General features: G+C 44.5%; 2 non-coding genes across 2 annotated transcripts; both read left to right on the forward strand.

Annotated features, from left to right (window-relative positions):
• Positions 1-10,083: 10,083 nt before the first annotated feature.
• On the forward strand, positions 10,084-10,157 carry trnat-agu (transfer RNA threonine (anticodon AGU)). The gene has a single exon. It is a non-coding gene; the product is annotated as a tRNA-Thr (tRNA).
• A 5,650-nt stretch (positions 10,158-15,807) lies between these two features.
• On the forward strand, positions 15,808-15,896 carry trnar-ucg (transfer RNA arginine (anticodon UCG)). Its single transcript is given in 2 exon segments — positions 15,808-15,844; positions 15,861-15,896. It is a non-coding gene; the product is annotated as a tRNA-Arg (tRNA).
• The last annotated feature ends 2,475 nt before the right edge of the window (positions 15,897-18,371 follow it).

Below are 18,371 nucleotides of genomic sequence, written 5' to 3' on the forward strand. Positions count from 1 at the left end.
ATAGAGCTCATGGCTGGAGTGGGGGTTGGGGGCTGGGAGCGAGTGGCAGGAGAGCTGGGTGACGCGAACAGGGAACAATCGGCCAGGGGAGCAGCGAGGTGGAGAGCGAGCAGCTGAGGAGAAGAAGCGTCAAGGCCGAGTGGGGAGAGCTCCAACCTCAAAGTCTCCCATTCAGCCGCTTCCTTCAGCTGAGTGAGAGGCTGGATACCCGATGACGCTTTAGCGTGCATGTGCGAAGATGGACCAGGCGCTGATTTGCGATGATGTTGGTGTTGAGCCATGACATCATCCTGTGCATGTGCCACTTAACCCTGGCAAGATGTAGCTGTGCCTATGCGCAGCTTGGCGCTCTCTGATGATGTCAGCAGGCCGCTCCGTTGATAGGAATCACATTGTGTCAGCAGTGCCCACAACCCAGGAAAGAATAAAAAAGAGATTTACCACAATGGTAGCAGGGTGAGGGATTTCAGTTATGTGGTTCTTCTCCTTGCAGCAGAGAAAATTCAGAAAAGATTTGACACATTTGTTCAAAATCATGGAGGTTTTCAATAGTTTAAATAAGGAGAAACTGTTTCCAGTGGTAAAAGGGTCAGTAAGCAGAGGACACAGATATCAGGTGATTGGCAGAAGAACCAGAGGTGACATGAGGAACCATTTTTTACACTGCAATGTGTTGTGATAAAGAAAGAAAAGACTTGCATTTATATAGCACCTTTCCTGACCACTGGATATATCAAAGCACTTTGTAAACAATGAAATACTTTTGAAGTGTAATCACTGTTGTAATGTCAGAAATGCAGCAGCTAATACCCACAAACAGCAATGTGATAATGACCAACTGATCTGATTGAGGGGCAAATATTGATCACAACACCAGGGAGAATTGCTCTTCACTTGTTTGAAATTGCAGCATGGGATCTTTTACATTCACCCAAACATGCAGACCAGGTCTTGGTTTAACATCACACCTGAAAGGCAGCACCTTCAACACCCTCAGTGTTGCACTGGAGTGTCAGCTGTGCAATCTGAACCCAGGAGCTTGTGATTTCGAGGTGAGTGTGACCAACTGAGCCACAGCTTTTACGTGAGTCTCAATCCTTCTACCAACAGTTTCTCTCTATCGGATCTGTCACGACCCCTCATGATTGTGAACACCTCTATCAAATCTTCTCTCGAAGGAGAACAACCCCAGTTTCTCCAATCTATCCACATAACTGAAATCCTAACCACACGTTGCAAAAAGGAATTTTTCCACATGTTCCTTCTGGTTTTGTGAGTCACTTTAAATCTGTAACCTTCGGTTACTGACCGTTCAGCAGTTAGAAACAGTTCCTCAGTATTTACTCTACCTCAAACCTTCAAGGAAGCTCTGCAAAGTAACTGAAAATCAAGTTGTCAGAAGTGGGATTTCAACACATGCCTCCAGTGAAAGCTGCAACCTGAACAGAGAAGCTGAAACCGCTCAGTCACCTCAACTGTTCAGACCTTTTTGACCTCGTCATCACTTCTGCCCTTTGAAAGGTTCACTCAGTTCAGGAACTTGTTCAATGTTACTGGAATGCTCAGTGATTGGGATATTAACTCCCCCGGGTTTTCCTGAGCTTGTTCTCGGTGTATGGGGATGTTTATCCTGGGCCGTGGAATCTTGCATCCCTGTAATGGACATTAACCCACTGATTGAATCTGTATTCACTGCTTTCCGCTGGTGCTGGGTAATTGCAGAGTGTGGGGCCGGAATGTTGCTGCTTGTCCCGGCCTCACTCACTCTGGGAAAGAGTGAATAATTGATGCATCTGTTTCCGTATCTGAAATGTGGCTTAGATCTGCTGTTATTAACCGAGGCAGCGCTGCAGAAGGATACGTTAATAATCTCTCACTAATCAACTGCAAACAGTCAGAATGTGTAACTTTGAGCAGCGCTTTCTGCACCGTCAGGGCTGGAAAGTTGAGGGAGGGAGAGACACTGTCAGTATCTGAGTGCACACAGCACTGCACAGAGAAAGAGCCAATATACCGGGCTGAGACACAGTGTATCTTTTCACATTTAATCACAATAATATCCGGAGTCAGGAACTGAAAAGGATGAAAAACCGAATAATAAGAGCAAAAGTAAGAAAACTAAGCAATTATAGATTAGCTGATGAGCATTCTCTGTGTTACCTGATAGTCTACTGTTTTATTTTCAATGCTCTCTCCACTGTGGCCAGGGAATGATTTCTTCTCAAGGGCTGAATATTCACAAAGCTTCTTGGAATTTAAAATCTTTCAAAATTAATTCCATGGAGCTAATGGGGAAAAGTCAAATAACTGCATCTATTATAGGAGAGCTGGTTGGTGATGCAGTGTGCAGGACCAGACTGTTTCTATAGATTCACAATGAATGTTCCACCCTTTATTTGTAACAGTAAAACTGATCGTGGACAATGGCTATTCTGGTTGCAGTAACCTGAAGATTTAACTCATTGACACCCTGCTTTCGGGTAATCTAGAAAGCACAACACCCAGCTCTGTCAGTTAGTGTGCTTGTTTGTTAACCCACAATTTGTTGGTTCAAGCACTTAAAAGGATGAGGCTTTATTAACTTAAACTCTTCTACATCTGCTGTATTACTCTTGCTGTTGATTCTTCAAAGATAAGTTTAATCAAGTCTTTCTTTGTGAAATCCATGCTGACTGTGTTTTATTATATTTTCATTTTCATATGTATTTTCTACTTTTGGGGATGACAGGATATTGTCATTTTTTATTGATTTTATTTTTATTAATTGCACTTATTGCCCATCCCTAATTCCCTCGAGAAGGTGGTGGTGAGCTGCCTTCTTGAACCACTGCAGTCGATGTGGTGCTGTTAGGAAGGGAGTTCCAGGATTTTGACCCAGCCACAGTGAAGGAACGGTGATATAGTTCCAATTCCAGGATGGTGTGTGGCTCAGAGGGGAACTTGCAGGTGATGGTGTTCCCATTCATCTGCTGCCCTTGTCCTTCTAGGTAGTAGAAGTCACGGGTTTGGAAGGTGCTGTGTAAGGAGGCTTGCTGCCTTGCTGCAGTGCATCTTGTGGATGGTACACACTGCTACCACTGTGCGTTGGTGATGGAGAGAGTGAATTTTGTGAATGAGGTGCCAATCAAGTGGGCTGCTTTGTCCTGGATGACGTTGAGCTTCTTGAGTGTTGTTGGAGCTGCACCTATCCAGGCAATGGAGAGGATTGCATCACACTCCTGACTTGTGCCTTGTAGATAGGGGACAGGCTTTGGGGAGTCAGGAGGTGAGTTACTCGCCGCAGGATTGCTACTGTATGACCTGCTCTTGTAGCCATGATATTTATATGACTACTGCAGTTCAGTTTCTGGTCAATGGTAACCCCCAGGATGTTCATAGTGGGGGATTCAGCACTCGTAATGCTGTTGAATGTCAAGGGGAGAGGGTTAGATTCTCTCTTGTTTCAGAAGGTCATTGCCTGGGACTTGCGTGACTCGAATGTGAAATATCCTTATTGTAGGGTATTGTATTGTACTGCACAGTGACTACACTTGGAAAGTACTTCATTGGCTGTAAAAGGCTTTACAAAGTCCTGTGGTCGTGAAATGCATGTGTTGCTTTTTCCATTGTTATCAATGTCATTGTGATCAAAAGATAGGTTTCGTGAGCACAAAGTTTAAATCAATGTTTATTCAAATAATGTAAAAGCATCTATATTCTTGCACTATACTTAATAATCACCATCTTCCTATCCTTACAGAGTACAATGTTTTTGACCCTGAAATTGATTCCACAATCTCAGTCCCTCAGACAATTTCAGCCCAGTTCTGATGAAAGATCACAGATCTGAAACGTTAACTCTGTTTCTCTCTCCACAGATGCTGCCAGACCTGCTGAGTATTTCCATCATTTTCAAGAGTCTCGATTTAATGAATAGGAAACTTGTTTCAGATCAGATTGGGAGACAGTGTGAAACCACTCCATTGTACTCATGTCTGAGATTCTGAGGACAGTTGGCTGTTAGTGGAAGACATCATCAATTAAATGTACGTAGCAACAGCTCAGACCAATTATTATTTTACAAGGTGGTGTGATGGCCATCCAGAGGTTAAAAGTAGGGATCTTGTCAGGTTTCAGTGTGCAGGAACACGAGAAGATCTCAGGGGTAAAGGCTCAGATCATCGACCAAGTTCTCCACCTGATGAGGGATCTAGGCTGGACAAAGAGGACCGTGACACTCTGAGACCAAGCTCGACTAGTCCACACACCTGCCAGAGCTGTAAAGTTATATTCCCCAAGTTTGTTGAAGATAATTTTACTTCCAATTATTAAGTACCATTTTACTCTCAATAAAAGTTCTGGACTTATTAATCAAGTATCCTGTTGCTTTAATTGGTTAAAGTCATGCCCAAAGAGATTGTCCACAATAGACTTTCCAGAACTGAAAGATAAGTCTGCAAGGATTGCTAATTTTACAGCCCTGTTTAAAAAGAGAGATAAACCCAGGAACTACAGACCAGTTAGTCTAATGTCAGTGGTGGGGAAACTTTTAGAGACAATTATCCAGGAGAAAATTAACTGGCACTTGGTAGAACATGGGCTAATAAATGACAGCCAGTACAGATTGGTTCACAGAAGATTGTGTATGAATTAATTAATGAATTAATTTCTTTGATGAGGTTTCAGAGAGAGTTGACCAGGGTGGTCAGGTTGATGGTGTGTGTCTGCACTTCAAAATTTTGTTTGAAAAAGTACCATAAAATAGACTTGTTAACAAAATTTGAGCAGATGGGATTAAAGAGGCAGTGGCAGCGTGGATACAAGATTGGCTGAGAGACGGAAAGCATAAAGTAGGGTGAATGCTTGTTTTTCAGAATGGAGGGACTAATACAGTAATGTCACTGTTGTTGCAGTGTGTGCAGTGTCTGACCCTGAGCTGTCCTAGGGAGGGGGCTGTTTGTGATTTTCCTGTGGGGTATATTATCATCAGGGTATCTCTCTGAGCTGTCACAGGGATGGGGCAGTGTGTGATATCCTTGTGCATGTCATGCAGGCCCACTGGCGTGTTGTTCCATCCTGATGCCAAGAAACAGAGCCCCATCTATGGGCAAAAAGTCTCACTTCCCTGTGGGTGTCTTGAGAGAGAAGAAGGCTTAGGGAGTAAACCTGGACAGTAAATCCGGAGTGGAGTCCCATACCTGTTACTTATCAGGTAGTTTTCCAGCAACTCCTACAGCAGAGCTGGTACCAAATAGTACTGTTTTTTTCCTTTCCTTTGGACAATACTAGCAATGCTGAGAGGAGGTCCTGATGCTCAGTGTCTCCATACTATTTGCCCAGGCCTGTGCCCTGGAGAGGACACTCCAGCTTCATGGTTAAACATTAGCAAAACATGGGAAGAAACAGTTACCGATTATAAGCTCTCACTCAATTGGTGCAGAGTATGAGCACCAGGGGCTAATTTTGACACTGGGAGAGATCATCGCGTCTCAATGGATAACTACCACCTACTCCAAGCTGTGCAGCCCCCAGTCAGTTAGGTGCTGTCCTGCCACGACCTACTTGCTTCAATGGGTGCTTGCAGCTTCGAGAGATATCTCTCAACTGGCGGATTGATAATCTATGCACCAGGCAAGACAAACTCAACAAAGAAGACACCAGTGCTTCGCATCACAAGCTGGAATGTAAGGACCATGTGTCCTGGCCTTACCGACAACCTTCTGCAGGTTGATAGCACACACAAGACAGCTGTGATTGACAAGGAACTCACAAGGCTCAATGTGGACATTGCTGTGCTGCAAGAAACTAGACTCATTCAAAGTGGATCCCTCAAAGAGAAACACTGCACCTTCTTCAGGCAGGGGAAAGCCCAAGAGGCAACTCGTGAGCATGGAGTGGGTTTCACAGTAAATAACATGCTACTTGTGATGAGTGAACCACCCACAGCAGGCTCAGAGAGACTTCTTACCCTTCACTTGTCAACAAGCGCGGGCCCAGATAATCTCATGTGCATCCATGTGCCGACACTCACCTCCACCCCAGATGTCTAGGATCAATTCTATGAGACACTTGACACTGCCATCAGTAGAATTCCCAGCACTTAGGGACTGTACCTTCTAGGGGATTTCGACGCAAGCTTGGGTACTGACTACAGCTTGGCCAACGAGCATAGGGCACCAGGGGATTAGCAAGATGAACGAAAATGAACAGAGGTTTCTGGAGCTATGCTGTCACCATGGACTCTGTGTGACGAACAGCTATTTCCAGGTCAAGCTGTGCCACAAGGTGTCCTGGAGACATCCGAGATCATGCCACTGGCACCAGCTAGACCTTATCATCACCAGACGTACCACCCTCAGCAGTGTCCTCATCACACGCAGCTATCATAGCGCTGACTGTGACACTGACCACTCCCTGGTGTGTAGCAAGGTCAGGCTTCAGCCAAGAAAGCTTCACCCATCCAAGAAGAAAGGTCGTTCTCGGATCAACACTTGCCGAACCACTGATCCAGAAAGGACCCAGGAGTTCCTCAACATCCTCGATCAGGCTCTTTCAGAAAACACCCAAGGCCTCAGTGTGGTATCAAAGTGGAATCATCTGCACGCCACCATCTATAACTCTGCACTCGCTGTGTATAGGAAAAGAGATGGGAGGAATGCTGACTGGTTTGCGGCTTATTGGACTGAAATGGAGTCAGTTACTGCAACTAAGAAGAGAGTCCTCATGAACTACAAACAAGTCCCCAGCAAACAAACTCTAGACGCTCTCAGAGCTGCCAGAAACAAGTCTCTGCAGACTGCTCAGCACTGCACCAATCAATACTGGTTAAAACTCTACAACAGCATACAAACTGCCACTGAATCTGGGGGATGCTAGAGGGACATATGAAGGAATTCAACACACCAAGGTTCCTTAGACAGCACCTTCCATACCCGCAACCTCTACCAACTAGAAGGACAAGGGCAGCAAATTCATGGGAACACCACCACCTGCAAGTTCCCCTCCAAGCCACACACTATCGTGACTTGGCCTTTCCTTCACTGTTGCTGGGTCAAAATCCTGGAACTCCCTTCCTAACAGCACTGTGGGTGTACCTACCTCACACAGACTGCAGCGGTTCAAGAAGGCACCTCACCACCACCTTCTCATGGGAAATGAGGGATGGGCAATAAATGCTGGCTTAGCCAGTGATGATCACATCACATGAATGAATAAAAAAAAAATTATGAAAGCAATGGGAGCAGCAGTAACTAAATCAACACCTTTGAAGACAAAGACAGGGGTGATCATAACTGAACCTAACAAGCAGATGGAAAGGTGAGTGGAGCATTACCTTGAACTCTACATAACGGAGAACATTGTCATTGAAGTAGCTGTCAGCACCATTCCAGACTTCCCTGTCATGGAGGAGATGGACAGCGACACCACCATAGAGCTCAACAACGCCATTGACCGTCTTGCCAGTGGTAAAGCCCTGGGAAATGATGATATTCCACCTGGAATCATCAAAAGTGGAAAAGCAGCTCTGCTGCAGCATCCCCATGAACTTCTGTGTCTCTGTTGGAAGGGGAGATCTGCACCTCTCAACATGCGTGATGCAAACATTGTCACCTTGTGCAACAATAAAGGCGATCGCAGTGACTGCAGCAATTAGCGAGGCATCTGCTTGCTAAGTATTGTGGGGAAGGTCTTTGCTCGCATTGCTCTGACCAGATTGCAGACCCTGACATCACATCTATCCTGAGTCTCAGTGCAGCTTCAGAGCTGGTAGATCGACAGTCGACATGATTTTCTCACTTCGGCAGTTACAGGAGAAGTACTGTGAACAGTACAGACCACTCTACATTGTCTTTATAGACATCACCAAGGCCTTCGATCTTGTTAGCAGAGACAGACTCTTCAAACTGCTGTGGAAACTAGGCTGCCCTCCTGAACTCTTGGGCGTCATCTCTTCTTTCCACGAGAACATGCACAGTTCCGTCAGTTACAATGGAGCAACATCAGACACTTTCACGATCAGCAGTGGGGTAAAACAGGGCTGTGTCCTGGTGCAAACTCTCTTCGGAACGTAGGAGGAGGCAGTTTACCCTGTCGAGCCTGATCTGTCATTCAATTACATCCTTGATGATCATCTGCCTCAACACCACTTTCCCGCGCTCTCCCCATATCCCTTGATGTCATGAGCATCAAGATTTCTATCAATTTCTGTCCTGAACATGCTCAATGATTGAACTTTCACAAACCCCTGAGGTAGAGAATTCCAAAGATTCACCACCCTCTGAGTGAAGAAATTCCACCCTATCTGAGTTTTAAATGGCCTTTTAAATGAAACTTTAAGGAATACAAGCCCAGTTTCCTCATAAGACAATCCCACCATCCCAGGGATTAGTCTGGTGACCCTCCGTTGCACTCCCTCTGTGGCAAGTATATCCTTCCTTAGATAAGGAAACCAAAACTGTGCACAATACTCCAGCACGATCTCACCAAGGCTCTATACAATTGCAGCAAGACATCTTTATTCCTGTACTCATGACCCCTCGTGTTAAGGCCAACATACCATTTGCCTTCCTAATTGATTGCTGCACCTGCATGCGAATTTTTAGTGTCTCATGAACAAGGACACCCAGGTCCCTTTGGACATCAACACTTCCCAACCTCTCACCATTTAAGAAATATTCTGTCTTTCTGTTTATTCTACCAAAATGGATAACTTCACACTTATTCACATTATATTCCATCTGTCATTTCATTCACTTATCCTGTCCAAGTCCCCTGGAAGCCTCCTTGTAACCTCCTCACAGCTCACATCCTTTACAATTGGCATATTCTTCTCCATGCTGCTATTTTAAACTTTCAGTGACTCAGATGGGGGTGTCCACCTGCATACCAGAGCTGATGACAAGCTGTTCATCTTGGCAAGACTGCGCACCAAGACCAAAATGAGTCAGTTCTTGGTCTGTGTGTTGCTGTTTGCTGATGACGCTGTGCTGACATCCCATAATGAAGTTCATTAACAGCAGCTTGTATATCGGTTCTCCCTGGCCTGCAAGGAGTTTGGACTGACGATCAGCATCAGGAAGATCAAAGTTATGGGCCAGGACGTAGAGACTCCACCTTCCATCAACATCGACAGCCTCACTTTGGAGGTTGTCAACAGCTTCACAGACCTTGGATCAACAATCACCAGCAATCTGTCCCTTGATACTGAAATCAGCACCAGGATTGTCAATGCTGCAGCTGTCATGTCAAAGTTGAGAAGACGAGTGTGAACCGACAGCAAACTGATCGAAAATACAAAACTCCGCGTGTACCAAGCTTGTGTTCTCAGCACCCTCCTTTATAGTAGAGAAGCATCAACAACTTATGCAAGCCAAGAAAAGCAGCTGAACAGCTTCCACCTCCGCTGTCTCAGATGGATATTGGGCATCTCCTGGCAGGAAAGAGTGCCGAATGCAGAAGTACACCAGCGTGCAGGGATCTGCAGCATGTTTGCCCTCTTGAGTCAGCAGTGACTCTGTTGACTGGGTCATGTGTGCTGAATGGATGACGGTCGCTTTGCCAAAGACATGCTCTTTGGTGAGCTTGCTATCAGCACGAGACCAACAGGTCACCCACGTCTGTGATACAAGGACATCTGCAAAGCGAGATCTCAAGCTGACTGGGATTGGAGTCGATGCATGGGAAGTCCTTCCTGCTGACTGGAATTCCTGGAGAAAGGCATTCAGGAAGACCATGGGAAAAGTAGAGGACAAAAGAAATGACCAGATGGTGGGAAAGAGAGCTCAGAGGAAGGAAAAATTATCCGTCGACCTCGGGCCAATGATATTCATCTGTACCAGCTGAGGAAGGGATCGTCACTCACGAGTCGTCCTCTCCAGCCACAACAAACGATGTTTCACACAGAAGTGACGTACACCCCGGGTGTAGCCCATCGTCTTCCGAGACGGACGGTTGCCGATTACAATTACAACGACAGCGACAACTACAAGAGCGAGTCAGAGGCTGGGAACACTGCCGTGACGAACTCAGCTCTTGACTCGCCAAAGCCTGCCCACTATCTACAAGGCCTTCCTCTGATTTCAATTGCACACACATTCGTGATCTGGCTCTGTAGCTTAGTTAGTTAAAGCACCTGTCTAGTAAACAGGAGATCCTGGGTTCAATTCCCAGCAGAGCCTTATTTCACAGTAGCAACATGCTTGAAAAGTTTCATTATCAACATTGACATCTGTGTCTTGTGAACTTTAATTCAAAATACTTGATGAATTTCAATCGCAAAAAAAACAGCCTTTGTGAAGGATATGAGTTTGGAATGGCTGTTCCTCCTTGGACAGAATTTCAGTGCTGATACATCAAAGGTAACTTCTTTGACATAAATTTGTTCACAGTTACATTCAACCTGGAAAACAGCTTGACATTAATCTCACTGAAGGAGAGTGTTTGTGTCATTATGTGTTGCTTGTAACCGAGACTGGGACATGAGGCAAGTGGGAGGGTTTATCTGAGGTTTGGAATATTTGTCAGTCAGGAACAAGAAAAATCAAAGGAACTAATAAGAAAACCTAAGTCTCATGTGGTTACCGAGTAACGGTGAGAAGATATTAAACTTTGTTGTATTTAATACAACTGTGTGAACTTTGATCTTTCCTGCCTTTTATAAACAGTATTTGAAGGGTCTCAGTAAAAATGTTCAGTGTTGATGAGAGTGGGGTCTGGGTGAGCAGCTGCTTCATGTGACAGGGTCAGGACTGGATGCAGGAAGTTCTCTGACAGTCTCTCTCTGATGGGTGGAGTTGATTTTCAACTGGCAGCTGTTGCTGTTTTGATAATTCAAGTTCCCTCCACCGATTTTTTTGGACAGACAGTGCAGTATGAGGATGTGAAGGGTTAATGCTGAAGAGAAGTGGGATTAACCCCTCCCACAATCAGAGTGATGATGTAACAGTCACATGAGATGAGGTTTGGGAGGAGAGAGCAGCACCAAGGATGCGAGTTTCGGAGGCTTGATGAGTGTGTATGTAGTATTGTGTAAATTAGAAAAGAGTTCTTAGTTCTTTCAGCAGGAAATGTGTCCAGAAAATATCACGAAACTCACAATTTTATTATTCAGGAGTTGGAACACAGTGATATTAACTCCAAGTGACAGTAGTGGTTTCATTTAACAAAAGAAAAGGAGAGAATAATATTGCTCATTGATTGAAATCCCCCAGTGAGGAGACAGTTAAACAGGTGATCTGTTGGGGCATCCTTCGATCCAAGGTTTCGGCAGCATTTAATCTCCCTTTTTGGTGAAATTCTCTGTTTTTTGCATCTTTTTAAATCCAGCTTTTATGGACCAGTGAAAAAACTGAAAAAAGTGAACAGATCCATCCTTTCTTTTCTTCCTTCTTCCCATCAGTTTCTCTTTTCTGTCCCAATTTAATCTGCTGTTTTATCCATTCCAATCATAATTCAACATTCCAATCAAATCTATTTGTTATTCCACAGTGTCTCTCCATGTGTTTTATTCTGTTGTATTCTCTCACAGTCTGTTTGATGATCAATTTTACATCTCACTCTCTGTTCTGGTGAAGATCAGAAGCAGTGTTATCTGTTTGCAACACCCGACAAGTCGGCCTGAGGCTGTGTCTCATCGATAATGTGGAGTTGGGAACATAGGAACATAGGAGCAGGAGTCGGCCATTCAGCACATCGAGCCTGCCCCACCATTCAACATGATCATGGCTGATCATCCACTTCAATGCCCTTTTCCCCACACTTTCCTCATATTCCCTTATGTCATTTGTATTTAGAAATCTGTCAATCTCTGCTTGAAACATACTCAATGACTGAGCTTCCACAGCCCTCTGGGGTACAGAATTCCAAAGATTCACAACCCTCTGAGTAACAACATTTCTCCTCATCTCTGTCCTAAGTGGCTTGCCCCTTATTTTGAAATTGCGTCCCCTGGTTCTCGACTCCCCAACCAGGGGAAACATCTTAGCTGCATCTACCCTGACTGTCCTTTAAATATTTTGTAGGTTTCAATGAGATCACCTCTCATTCTTCAAAACTCCAGAGAATACAGCCCCAGTTTCCCCAATCTCTCTTCATAGGACAGTCCCACCATCCCAGGAACAAGTCTGATGAACCTTCTTTGCACTCTATCTATGGCAATAATATCCTTCCTAAGGCAAGGGGACCAAAACTGCACACAGTACTCCAAGTGCAGTCTAACCAAGGTTCTATACAATTGAAGCAAGAATTCACTACTCCTGTACTCAAATCCTCTTGTGATAAAGGCTAACATACTATTAGCCTTCCTAATTGCTTGCTGCACCTGAATGTTAGCTGTCAGTGACTTATTGCCATGGATACCAGGTCACCCTAATACTCTATACCTCAGTTAATAAAGGAAAGGATTCCATTTACCTGCTGAACCAGCTTATTGACCTGTACTGCTACTTCAGGGATCTGTGGACATTCACTCCAACGTCCCTCACTTCCTCTACACCGTTCAGTGTTCTCCCATTAATTGTGTATTCCTTTGCCTTTTTTGACGCCTGCTCTCGCTGTTCCCTGCTCTCCAAGTGAACTCTTGCTCCCTCTCTCTCCTGGGCTCTTTATGCTCCACTCTGCTCTCACTGTTCCCCGCTCTCTTAATGTATCAATATTTGTTTGTCTTGTGTTTAATTTAAAATATGGATTAACTGTATTTTACAGTTGTAGGTTTTATTTGGTAATCCTGTGCAAGTTGTGGATTGGTATTCAATATTAAGCTCTGTGAAAATGATTGTGAATGAAAATATAACTTTCAATCTTATACATGGGCTGGTCTGCATGCTCCAAGTCCTTCATTTTGTAGTAATGGCTTGATACTGTATCTTTCAGTCTTCATCTCTGTGGGATTTTTGAACTGGTATGTAATGCATAACTTGGTCTAACGTTCTGATGTACATTATTGGGATTCATAGGATCATAGGAAATAGGGACATTAGGCCATTCAGCCCATCAAGCCTGCTCCAACATTCAAACAGATCGTGACTGATCATCTACCTCTACGCCATTTTTCCCTGCCATCTCCATATCCCTTGATCTTGTTAGTATTTAGAAATCTATCGATTTCTGTCTTGAATATGTTCAATGCCCTCTGGGATGAAGAATTCCACAGATTTCTCACCCTCTGAGTAAAGAAATTCCTGCTCATCTCAGTCTGCCCTTATTCTGAGACTGTGTCCCCTTGTTCTGGACTCACTAGACAGAGGAAACATCCTTTCCATATCTACCCTGTGACACCCTGTAAGAACTTTGTCTGTTTCAATGAGATCACCTCTCATTCTTCAAAACTCTAGAGAATTTAGGCCCAGTTTCTGCAGTCTCTCATCATAAGACAATCCCACCATCCGAGGGGATGAGACCGGTGAATCTCTGTTGCACTCCCTCTGTGACAAGTCTATCCTTCCTTAGATAAGGAAACCAAAATTGGACAGAATACTCCAGGTGCGGTCTCACCTAGACTTCATACATCTTTACTCATGTACTCAAATACGCTTTCAATGAAGCCAACATGCCATTTGCCTTCCTAATTGCTTGCTGCCCCTGCATACTAGCTTTTCGTGTCTCATGAACAAGGACACCCAGGTGCCTTTGGACATCGACACTTCTCAACCTCTCACCATTTAAGAAATACTCTGTCTTTCTGTTTATTCGACCAAAGTGGAGAACTTCACACTTATTCACATTATATTCCATCTGCCATGTTCTGCCCATTCATTTAACCTGTACAAATCCCCTTGAAGCCTCCTTGCATTCATTCTGTACCTTTGAATTCTGTAAATTTTGCCTGTTCTATTTCAGATTTTATATTTAAAATGTGACCATGGTGACAGAGTTTATTTAGATCTGATAGTGAGTTTGTTTTTGGACTGTGATTGATGTATCAACCTGTCAGCTGTACTGAATTGGAGTGAAATAGAAACAACTTCTGTCTCTCCTGCTGTTGTTTGACTGTTGGATTGAAAATGTGTCTCTCTTGACTTTGGGATCAGTGTCTGTCTGACTACTTCTTTTGTTTGTTCCAGTGGAACTGATGAGCTGGCAGTATCTCTGTGCTTTGGGAGTGATCCTGTACCGCCTGTGTGTTGGAACGAGAGCACTGCACTTTTCCTTGTGTCCAAGAATCACCACATCCAGTCAGGTTCCTTCATGTATTTTCCTGCAGGAATGAAAGAACTGGTGAGATAGAAGATACAAAAGCGATCAATGTAATCGTCCCAATAATAATCATTATGAACAATCACAAAATGAAAACCAGGAACACAAACAGTGTCAGTGTCTGACTCCACTGCAGTACTGCAGTATTCAGCTTCTGTTTACCAGGTGCTTGCAGTGGATTTACAACAAGTTTGTGACATTCAGAAACAACACAAGCCCTGCACTGCTCAATGACTGGGACTGTCCGATAGAGCAGTGACCTTTACACAGTCACATTTCTATTTCAACGGAAAACAAGCAGCCACTATTTAAAATGTGCCTTTCACACTTCTCACCTGGTGTCTGCAATAAATGCTCTTTGTCTAACTATCCACATCGTTATTTTGCGGCTATTTTCCCCCCACTGTTCACAATCCAACAAACAGTGAGAGACTGGAACTAAAGCAGGAAAATTCCCTCTCCTTTGGGTGGTGAAATTGTCAGTGATTTTCAATAGTGATTTCTTCCCATTGTGTCTCCCTGAGCCTGTACAGACACTGTCCGAGAATGAACTCTCCCTTCCCCGTGTCCCCGGCTCACTCCATGTTCCGGGAGCAGCTCCTGCTCCACAGTTTCTGTTACAAACACTCCCCGACTCCCCCTCAACTTCCCACCACTCAGTGCTAATCTCTGAGCACATCTGCGGACACGCTCCCAAAGCAATGGCTGCTGGAAGCAGATGCTGATTGTTCCCTTCCCCCGGGCCCGGGAAGTCTCCATTAGCAGCTGATTTAAAGCATCTTCCGCTGATTGAGTGAATGGCCTCACAGACTGGGTTGGGGAAAGGATGCGCAATGGCTCCACTCCTCATTGTGACGTCCCACTGGGGGCGGGGCAACACAGCGCGTGCGCAGATCTCTGCAGCAATTCAGCATTCAAACATCAATGGGAACTTTCCCCATTTCACCCTCATCAAAGTCCCAAAGAAAGTGAAGAGGGGCTTGGATTGGAGGGAGGGACGGGGTCGGGGGAACCTAGAACCCAGAAAGCTGCCCACTTGCCCCATTTTGATGCTCAATTTGCGGTCATTCCCTGCAGGGGGTTTGTTATTATTGAGCCCCTCCTGGTAAAACAATCCGATAGAAAGAGGGGAGAAAGGAGGGAGCCGGTGTGTTTGCTGGGACCTTGCAGAATTCATTTCAGCAGCAAAAGTCCCGGGTGATATTAACCCGAGTGAAACACGCTGTCAGTGAGAGGAAAACCGAACGGCCCTTTTCATCTTTTCATTGGAAACAAAGTAGAGCCGGAAGTGCGGCGAGCAGAGCAGACAAACAAGCTCAATGACAGGAGAGCTCGGCCGTCCCTGAGTTTCAGCTCCCGGCTCTTCCATTTCCTCATCCACACTGTCTTTACTGTGGATGTTCAGGGGTTCCTTGTCGGATCTGAGGACTGTATCCATTAAACATTCTGAGTCAGGAGATCCACACACTCTCTGTTATCAAGATTTATGGGCAGGAATGTTTCAAAACTTTGTCTATTAAATCATTGTATTATTCACAGAACTAATGAGGCAATTGGTTCATTATTCAGGCCTTGAACTTGGTTTGGGTAGACCGAAAACTGAGAGGTTCAGCACCTTTTCAATTCTTCACTGCTGGCCGTGTGGCCTAATGGATAAGGCGTCTGACTTCGGTGTATTTAACGATGTTATTGGAAGATTGTAGGTTCGAGTCCTGCCACGGTCATTTTGGGCGATCAGTGTTTAGCACCGCAGCCTCACAGCTCCAGCGACCCGTGTTCAGTCCCTGTGCGCAGTTTGAGTTCTCCCTGTGACTGCGTGGGTTTCTTCGCACAGCCAAAGACTTGCAGATTGATCGGTAAATTGGCCATTGTCAATTGCCCCCAGTGCAGGGAGGTGGGAGAAGGATGGTGGGGCTGTGATCGGGAATATGGGATTAATGTCGGATTAGCATAAATGGGTGGTTGTTGGTCGGCACAGACTTGATGGGCCGAAGGGCCTGTTTCAGTACTGCATCTATTAATAAATAACTGAATTTTTTGATGAAGTAACAGAATGGTTGATGAAGGGAAAGCAATGGATGTCGTCTACATGGATTTTAAGAAAGCGTTTGACAAACTACCACATAAAAGGCTGGGTAACAAAACTGAGGCTCCTGGAATCGGAGGGTCAGTATCTGCTTAGATTAAAAAATGTATGAAATATCAAGAAAAGCGAGTTGTGGTATTTAGTTGTTTTTCAGAACGGAAGATGGTGGACAGTGATGTCCACAAGTGTCAGTGTCAGGACCACCATATATATAAATGACTTGAATATTGGAATCACAGAATCACAGAATTGTTCCTACACATTCACAATGCTTCCAATTTTCGTATCATCCATAAACTTTGAAATTCTGCCCTGTACACCAAGGTCTAGGTCATTAAGAAATATCAGGAAAGGCAAGGGTCCCAACACTGACTCCTGGGGAACTCCACAACAAACCTTCCTCTAGCCCGAAGAACATCCATTGTTCACTACTCTTTGTTTCCTGTCACTCAGCCAATTCCATATCCATGTTACTACTGTCCCTTTTATTCCATGAGTTATAACTTTGTTCACAAGTCTGTTGTGTTGCATTGTATCAAACTCCTTTTGAAAGTCAATAAAAGCAAAATACTGCAGATGCTAGAAATCTGAAATATAAACAAAAAGCGCTGGAAATACTCAGCAGGTCTGGCAGCATCTGTGGAGAGAGAAACAGAGTTAATGTTTCAGGTCAGTGACCATTCAGATGCTGCCAGACCTTTTGAAAGTCCATGTACACCACATCAACAGCATTGCCCTCATCAACCCTCTCTGTTACCTCATCAAAAAACTCCAGCAGGACAGTTAAACATGATTTTCCCTGAAGAAATCCATGCTGGCTTTCTTGAATTAACCCACATTTGTCCATGGGACTATTAATTTTGTCCCGAATTATCCTTTCGAGAAGTTTTCCCACCACCAAAATTGAACTGACTGGGGAGTGAGACGAGGTGAGTTGCTCCAACAGAGAGCCAGCACGGGTTCGACAGGCCGAATGACCTCCTTCTGTGCTTTAGCCATTCTGATTGTATGATTCTAGCGACAACTGTTGGTGGAGAGGCAGTGATGCAGGAATGTGTTGACAGAAAGGTGAAAGTCTGGGCTGGTGTGTGTTTGCAGCATTTGCAGCTTGTGTTCGGGTTTGTGAATCAAGGTGATTTGGAAGCTGTGTTCCAAATTGAAGTGTTTATTGGAAGCAAGAAGTTGATGTAAATAAAGAGTAAAACGTGTTAAGATGAAGCGTGGTGTGAATGTGGATAGCAGTAAATATAGTGTTGGTGAATTATTTGTGTTAATAAACTTCCACTGTGCCCTCTGCTGCAGGCTGCTGTTTATATCCAGCTGTGTATTAGTGATGTGTGTTAGCGAGATAAATGTTTGTTTCAACGCTGTTTATAAAGCAATAGCATTGCACTCAAACAGTCCCAGACATAGCAACACACGTACAAAAGCAAAATACTGCAGATGCTGGAAATCTGAAACGTAAACAGAAAATGCTTGAAATAGTCAGCAGGTCTGGCAGCATCTGTGGAGAGAGAACAAAGTTAATGTGAGCTAAGGAAACAGACCTGAACTGTTAACTGTTTCTTTCTCCGCAGATGCTGCCAGACCTGCTGAGCATTTCCAGCATTTTCTGTTTTTATTACAGCAACACAGGTGTTGGGAGGCTCAACCTGGCTACACAATGTTACAAGGACGCTGAGTAACACCATCGACAACAGGACAGAGAAAAACACACAGAAAACCAATAGACTGTGAGGAAGCAAAACTGAGGGACAGAGAGAGAGAGACAACGAGACTGAGATGGAGAAACATGATTGTATTCTCCCTGTTGTCTAAAGGTATTTCCTGGTGTGTAAATATGTTTCTGTTGTGTAAAGATGTACCCTGTTGTTGTGTAAAGTTTTTCCCTGTTATTGTTTTATTTTCTGTTACTGACCGTCTCCTCACTGTGACCATTTGCCCTGGTTTTATTGTGGCCAACATCACCATCTGGTGGTGGAGCGGAGGCTCTGCAGGAAGGGGTTGACAAAGTGGGAGAGACTCGGCTGGTCCGTGTTTGCAGCTTGTGTTCGTGTGAGCAAAAGTGAGTTGTTGCTGATTGATGTGTTCACTGGAAGGAAAAAGCTGATTG

The sequence above is a fragment of the Heterodontus francisci genome, unplaced genomic scaffold (genome assembly GCF_036365525.1).
Source record: "Heterodontus francisci isolate sHetFra1 unplaced genomic scaffold, sHetFra1.hap1 HAP1_SCAFFOLD_61, whole genome shotgun sequence".
Lineage (NCBI taxonomy): Eukaryota > Metazoa > Chordata > Chondrichthyes > Heterodontiformes > Heterodontidae > Heterodontus > Heterodontus francisci.